Below are 7,668 nucleotides of genomic sequence, written 5' to 3' on the forward strand. Positions count from 1 at the left end.
CATCCATTTCTCTTCCCTCTGTTCCCTTCTGTTCCTCTCCCATCCCCTTTCCTTGCTTCTTCCCTCAGCCTTTAACACACTACTGTGCTGGCCTCATCCTCTTTTAAAAAAGCCAGTTTTAGAGCCTTTGATTTATATCTAGTCAGCCTAACAAACTATGTCAACCTACTGACTTAAAAGAAAACAGCTATTTTATAATTTTTCATGGTTCTATGGATCAGGAATTCTGAAAGGTCACAGAGAGATGGCTCATCTCTTATTCACTTGCTGAATGCAAGATCTTGAGTATCCAGTATGCCTCCTTCCCTTACAGGTCTGGCACTTCAGCTAAGGTGGCAGAAATTATCCATAATAATGCTAAAATAATAATGAAATAATAATGAACCTCCCCCCACACACACACATTTTAGTAAGGAAACTTGTAACAGCATTCCAAGTGTTAGATTTTATTCGCCCCCTAGATAAACATCCTTTTCGGTTATTCTAAGTGATTTTTATAGAAAGCATAATTTACTCTTAAATATTTACTTGTACGTATAGAAATAATCATGTGGTTTTCCTTAATTTAACGTGCTATCTTTTTATAAAAAATTTATTTGAGAATAGTTGAAACACAATGTTATATTAGTTTCAAGTGTACAGCATAATAATTCAACTTCTTTGTATATTATGCTATGCTCACAAGTATAGCTACCGTCTGTCACCATACATGATTATAATATCATTGACTATATTTCCTATGCTGTGCCTTTTATTTCCATAACTTATTCATTTCATAACTGAAATCCTGTATCTCCCACTCTACTTCACCCATTTTTCCCACCCTTCCAATCTTCTCCTCTCTGGCAACATCAAACTGATGGTTCTCTGTATTTACAGGTCTGATTCTGCTGTTCATTTGCTTTGATTTTTAGATTCCATACGTAAGTGAAATCATATGGTATTTGTCTTTCTCAGTCTGACTTATTTCATTTAGTATTATACCCTCTAGGTCTTTCCAAGTTGTCCCAAATGGCACAATCTCATCTTTTGTGCATGCACACGCACACACATGCATATACAAAATATATTTCTTATCTATTTATTTATTTGATGGACACTTAGGTTGCTTCCATATCCTGGCTAGTGTAAATAATGTTACAGTAAACGTGGGGGTGCATATATATTTTCAAATTAGTGTTTTCAGGGGTACAAGGGTGGCTCAGTGGTTGAACATCTGCCTTTGGCTCAGGTCCTGATCCCAGATTCCTGGGGTGAGTCCCACATCAGGCTCACCACAGGGAGCCTGCTTCTCCCTCTGTCTATGGCTCTGCCTCTCTCTGTGTGTCTCTCATGAATAAATAAATAAAATAAAATAAAATAAAATAAAAAAACAAATTAGTATTTTAATTTTCTTTGGGTAAATATCCAATAGTGAAATGATTGGATCATATGGTATTTCTATCTTTAATTTTTTGAGGAACTTTCATATTGTTTTCTACAGTAGCAATACCAATTTATCTTACAGAAATTAATTACTAAAAATATCTTACAATTCTTGCAAGTAGGGTAAAACACTGATGTATTAAATTTTAATGAAAAGACAATTTTGATTTGCTAGTTATTTAAGATGTTTTTATTCCCAGGTGAGATTTTCCAATTTTTTTTTCTTCCTTTTTTGGCTGAGATTAATATTAGGTCATGGTATCTTTGCAAAATTAATCATCTTTCAACATTTTTCCTTCATAAGATATGATGTTTTCTTTGGAAATCTTAGGAGAAATTACCATAAAATCATCTAGTTCAGGAGCCATTCTTTGAGGCAATATTCTCATGTTTTTAATTCTTCCACAATTGTGAGTTTTGAAGTATTTTTACTGTTAGAGTCAATTTTTGTAATTTATATTTTTTATAGAAAATAAGATTAATTTTATTATCACAGATTTAGTGTTATGATCTTCCCACTTGCCTCTTGGCACTGTAGCAGAGTGATCTATATGGACCATATGAGTGAGATTGCTTACTCTTTGGCTTCCTGTTGGGTTCAGTTAATGGGGAGCCCTATTAGAATATTGGAATAGAAGAAACCTAAGGTACTCATTATCCTGGTTTCCTCACTGCAGTTCAGCTCAGGCTGTCACAATTACTGATAGTTGCCTAGGACTCAACAGTCTTTTTGTAGGGTACTGCACTAAGTTTTGTGATTTCCTTGTACTCTGCATATACCTTTAGGACAACCTAAGTTGTCCTTGAATTATCTTAATTTTGGGGTGCCTTATGTGTCATGCTGGTATAGAACTGAAGATAAAGTCAGTTGATATTCACTTTGCTTTTGCCAATGCTATATGTGATAGTTATTTTATTTGTCAACTTAAGTGGGCCACAGCATGCCCACATATTTATTCAAACATTATCCTGGGTGTGTCCAAGACGGTATTCCTGGATGAGATCGACATTTGTATAGAAGACTGAGTAGAGCAGATTGCTCTCCTTAATGTGAGTGGGCATCAGCCAAGCTATTGAAGTCCTGAATAGAACAAAAAGGCTAAGAGGGAGCTCCTTCTGCCTTTCTGAGCTGGAATCTTCTCCTGCATTCAGACTCAAACTGAAAATTCAGGTCCTTGGGTCTTGAGCCTGCTGATTTTCAGGCTGGAAGTTAAATCATTAGCTCTCCCCTGTTTTCAGGTCTTTAGATTTGTATTACAACTACACCACTGGCTGTTCTGGGTCTCCAGTTTGGGGGCTGCAGATCTTGGGACTTCTAAACCTCCATAAACATGTGACTCTATTTCTTTCTCCATCTATCATCTAACTATTACTCTCTGTGTCTATATAGTGTTTTATCTAAATAGTAGCTTTTATTATATATAGCCATTTTATTATTTTTGTTTTTCTAATATTAAGTTGTAAGAATTATTTATATAATTTAAATAAAAACTCCTTATCAGATGGAAACTTGCAAATATTTTTCCCATTCCAATGTATTCTCATTTGTTTTTGTTTTTGTTTTGTTTTGTTTTTCTCTGCAGGAGTCTTTTAGTTTGATATAGTTCTATTTGTTTATTTTTTATTTTGTTTTCTGTGCTTTATGTGTCATATCCAAAAATCATTGCCAAAACCCATGTCAAAGAACTTTTTCCTATGTTTTCTCCTGAAAGTTTTATTGCTTCTGGTCTTACATTTAAGTTTTCAATTCATTCCAGGTTAATTTTTGAGTGGTCTAGGACAGGGATCTAGTTTCATTTTTGTTAAATATTTTTAAAGAACAACCTCTTGGGCAATTATCATTCCAACTCCTAAATCCTCTATTTCAATAACTTGGTATTTTTAATTTTCTATTGTTTTATTTTGTTTCTTTCCCTTCACTTTCGTTTTTGTAGTCTTTTTATAATATTTTGAGTTGAATGTTTCGTGTATTTTCTGCCTTTTCATCACTCGAGATGACAAGCAATTTTGTCTGACTACAACTTTCATTTAAATAAAACTTAGGCTACATCTTATAGATTCTAATATTCTATAATTTTACTTTGATGTGATCATTAATTAGGAGAGGAGATCCTTCTGGAAAAAAGCAGGCTAAAATACACTAACTTTTCTACTGAGCAAACTTGACTAGCTACAAGTATAATGTACATAAACATGTACATAGGATAATGTTTTTAAAATATCTGATCAATGGGGTCTTAAAAAGTGAAATTTTTTATCAATTTATAGTTTTGTACATTTTGGACAGAATGTAGTCTGTGTAAGCTGCCTTTCATCATCAAACTTTTGTTTGTTGCAGAAAATAGGGCAAATTTTCTGATTCTTCCCTGTGTGTTGAAGAGAAAGAAAGGCATGTGCTTTGTTTACAGGGAACAGAATTCTAGATGTAGATGTAATCTCTTAATTTAACTTTTTATTATGTTATTTCAGTTCTCCATGGCCAAATTTATTTTTACTTGGTTTTTCATTGATCGATGCCAGTGTATCAATACAATATAAAAACATTAAGAGAGTAAAGAAAATTTGAATAATAAAGCCATGATAATAAGAATCCTCAACATTTGTCTAATCTATTTTGTCTCTCATAGAGAACTTGCCACATAAACATATATGTCACATTAGTTGTACTAGTTTCTTGTTGTTGCTATAACAGATGACTACAAACTTAATAGTTTAAAACAAAAGACATTTGTTTTCCTACTTTTCTGGAGGTGAGAAGTCTGAAATGGTTTTCATTGGATTAAAATCAAGGTGTTGGGTTGGCTGCATTTCTTCTGGAGCCTCTGAAGAAGAATTTTTTCCCCTTGTTTTTTCCAGTTACTTGAGGCCATCTTCATTCCTTGCCTCATGGCCCCATCCTCCATCTTCAAGTTAGCTAGTATTGTCAGATAGTTATTTCTGTCTTTCTTTTTATCTAACCTCTGCTTCTGTTGTTATATTTCCTTCTCTGACTTGCCTACCCCCCCCCTTTCACTTATATGGGCCTTTGTGACAATGCTGGACCCACCTAGATAATTCAGAATAATCTCTCAATCCCAAAATGCTTAGGTTAATCCGAGCTGCAGAGTCATTTTTGACATGTAAAGTATCATATTCACATGTTCCAGTAATTAGGACATGGATACTTTTGAAGGGCCATGATTCTGCCTACTTCTGAAATTTTTTTCCAAGCTTTTCAGGAATGTTGATCATATATTTTATTTTTATCATAAATGGAATGTAAATGTGCTGACCTAATGTTTTCATCTATTTTTAAAATCTCAGAAAAATGTTTATAAACTGAATTTTAGGATCATTGTGTGACTATATGATGGCTTTGACCTTTGGACAACTTACTTATGTTTTAGTAATTGTATCTTTTGGTTTTCATATGTTAATCTGCAATTCATTTCATGTACAACAATAATGTTATCATGTTTTAAAATGTGCCAAAAAGTTTTTAATTATGATGTTTAGTAATTTGCTAATGGACAGTATGGAAAACATAAACTCATTGTAGGCTTTGCAAATGTAAATTTTTTTTTTTTAACATTTGATCAAGAAGATTTTAGATGTTTTGGTTTTTGGTAACATAGGTGTCACCGGGTATCACAAATTCAATATATTCCTGTATTTCCCCTTCAGTCAAAAATCAAGTGGTGGAGGGAATTTGTACTCGCAGTTGAGGGAACACAATGCCCTGGGCCAGTGAAAAATACCTGGAAATTGACCAACGTGAAAGTGGCCCAAAGGAGGTCTTCAGAGCCTTCAGAGCCTAATGAACGATAGAGTTTTTTTGGCTTATTCCCAAAGCTAAGATGTCTCTGTATTTGTATAGTTGGAGAGAAAGGGTTAGTGGAGTGGTTTTATAAATAAGATTAATTACTATATAGCTATAACTGAAGTCTCCAGGCAGAAGGCTTTACAATTCAGTCAGTGCTATATATACTCTTGTTTACTTCCGGCAACTGACCAGAATCCTATTCTTGATGCTTTCTACAGATATAAAAATCTTTGCAACTGTTTAGGTAAAGCTGGAAGGAAAAAAAAAAAAAAAAAGCCAGTGCTGACCATAAAAAAAGAGGGTTGGCGTGGTGGAGGGAGAAAAAATAACAAGTGTAGATTATACAGTTCAGGAAAATCCAGAGTTATCGCAGAAATTAAAAATGACTGAGGAAAGGGGCAGGCACCAAGGCCAGAACCAAAGCTAACAAATGCCTACATTGGCTTATTTATATTCTCTCCCCACAATGTTCATAGGGGAGGAAGAAAATAATTTTAAAAGCTTCAAAACTATAACAAATGCACACTGACCTTAGAAAATAAGAATCTGAATTTTGCCATAATACCATTTTTTTCCTATAAAGTTTACTTTTTTGATTTGAAAGATTTCATCATGGTGGCCTTTGCCTTTTTGCCCGGCAATTTCACTTCTTTTGTCGCACTGGCTGCAGGCTTCTTTGAAGAGCCACCACTAGGTTTCTTGATGACTGAGGATGAGGGTCTGACTTTCTTGGCAGGAGTTTTGGCCTTGGGATGGGCTTTCTTGGGCAGGGGCCTAGCTTTCCCCTGCTGGGCAAGCTGGGACTTTAGGTGCAGGCTTGGACCCTCTGCTTCATGGATCAGCCTTCACCAATGATTTGCCAGGGTTTTCTTCTACAACTTCCTCTTGGGTGGAGGCTCTTCAACGTCAGAGTCTTCTTCTGAGGAGTCATCCTCCTCCTCATACTCATCTCCTGAGTCATCTAGCTCTTTCTTTGGAAATAGAACTTCTAGGCTAGGATAATAGAAAAATCCTATTGCCACTGTATCCTTTGCCAGAGATCTGTTCCATCCACCCATTCTTTTTACATTTCTGCAGAGTTTTCTTCAGCAAATGCGTTTGATAGTTAGAATTGATACCTGGGTGGTTCTCCATGACATACTTCTTCAGAACAGTAGTGCAGCAGGTCTTTGGCTCATTCATGGCAACAATGGCAGAGAAGACTGCATACTCCCTGAGGCTTCTACCAAGCAAGGGTTTCTCCTCTGATTTCTTCAGCTGGAATGTCCCATAAGCACCTTTGCCAGTTATTTGTTCTAACTGCCCTCTCTCTACTGCTCTCTGAAGAGCATTCTTCAACAGCTGAGGCCTGATGGCCACTCTAAGTTTAGGGTAACACTGAGACATGTATTTCCTGATGAGACCATAGGAAGCTTCTTTAGGGTCACAAAAGCAAATAAAGGTCAATGGGAGGACATCCTCCAACTTTACTTGTGGTTCAGGATCTGCTGCAGAACTTCTGTTCTTTCTGTTTCTAGATTTCTGAGGTGTTTGTCTTGATTTCTGGACCACAATAAAATGCCTAGAAGCACCTTTTCCTTTTACCTGTTTGATGCTATCTCTCTTTAATTCACTTTTCAGTGCTTATTTAAGGAGGTAGCTAGCCCCTTGCCTCCAGCTCCAGAGAAGGATACTTATGGCTAATATATTTTCAGATAGCAACCACTGATGCACCACTCTTCTGGAAGCATGTCTTAATGTCCCCAATTAGGATTTCATCCATCTTGGGATGGTGGGAGGAAGCCATCGGTATTTGTTTCTGAGCCCTGGCTATCTGGATGACAGGGTAGCCCAGGAAGATATTGTATTTTTCGCTTTCTTCTCCTTTTCTTTAGACTGATCTTTTTCATCCTTTTTGGTTTCCTCTAAAGACTTCTTCTCTTCCCTCTCTTCCTTCTCAGGTTCTTCCTTTGGTTGCTCTGTTTCCCTAGATGTAGCAGGTGGAGTTTCATTCTCTTGCTCTTCTATAGTAAAGACAGATTCCTCTGAGCTTGTATCTGGTTCTGGCTTTTCTTCCTCCTCTTCAGCAACCTTGCTTTTGGGAGGAGTTTCCCCGCATAGAATTCACAGTTGGATGAAAGGGCATGGTGCAATCTTCTACCTTCTTTGCGCTATCCCCTTCCAGGTATCTGCATTGCTCATCATCACCTCCAGTGTCCTCTAGCCATGGAGCTCTTGCAAATGTAATTCTTTAATTAATTTACCCTTTCCTCTGTCTCCCAAAGAATAATAATATAAATGCCTTTCTATGGTTTAAATGGACTTATTTTTAGAGCTAGGAAGGAAAAAATAGGACATAATATTTATACATGGCTAACCTATGAATAAAGCATAGAGATGGCCCCTTTTATCTATTTTTAAAGATATATTCTATTGAAATTAGGCCAGTTAAAAACCCTACA

General features: G+C 36.0%; 1 pseudogene; it reads right to left on the bottom strand.

The window, feature by feature from the left end:
- Positions 1-5,811: 5,811 nt before the first annotated feature.
- On the bottom strand, positions 5,812-7,367 carry LOC112675362 (heterochromatin protein 1-binding protein 3-like; annotated as a pseudogene).
- Between the last annotated feature and the right edge of the window lie 301 nt (positions 7,368-7,668).

Source organism: Canis lupus, chromosome 10 (genome assembly GCF_003254725.2).
Source record: "Canis lupus dingo isolate Sandy chromosome 10, ASM325472v2, whole genome shotgun sequence".
NCBI lineage: Eukaryota > Metazoa > Chordata > Mammalia > Carnivora > Canidae > Canis > Canis lupus.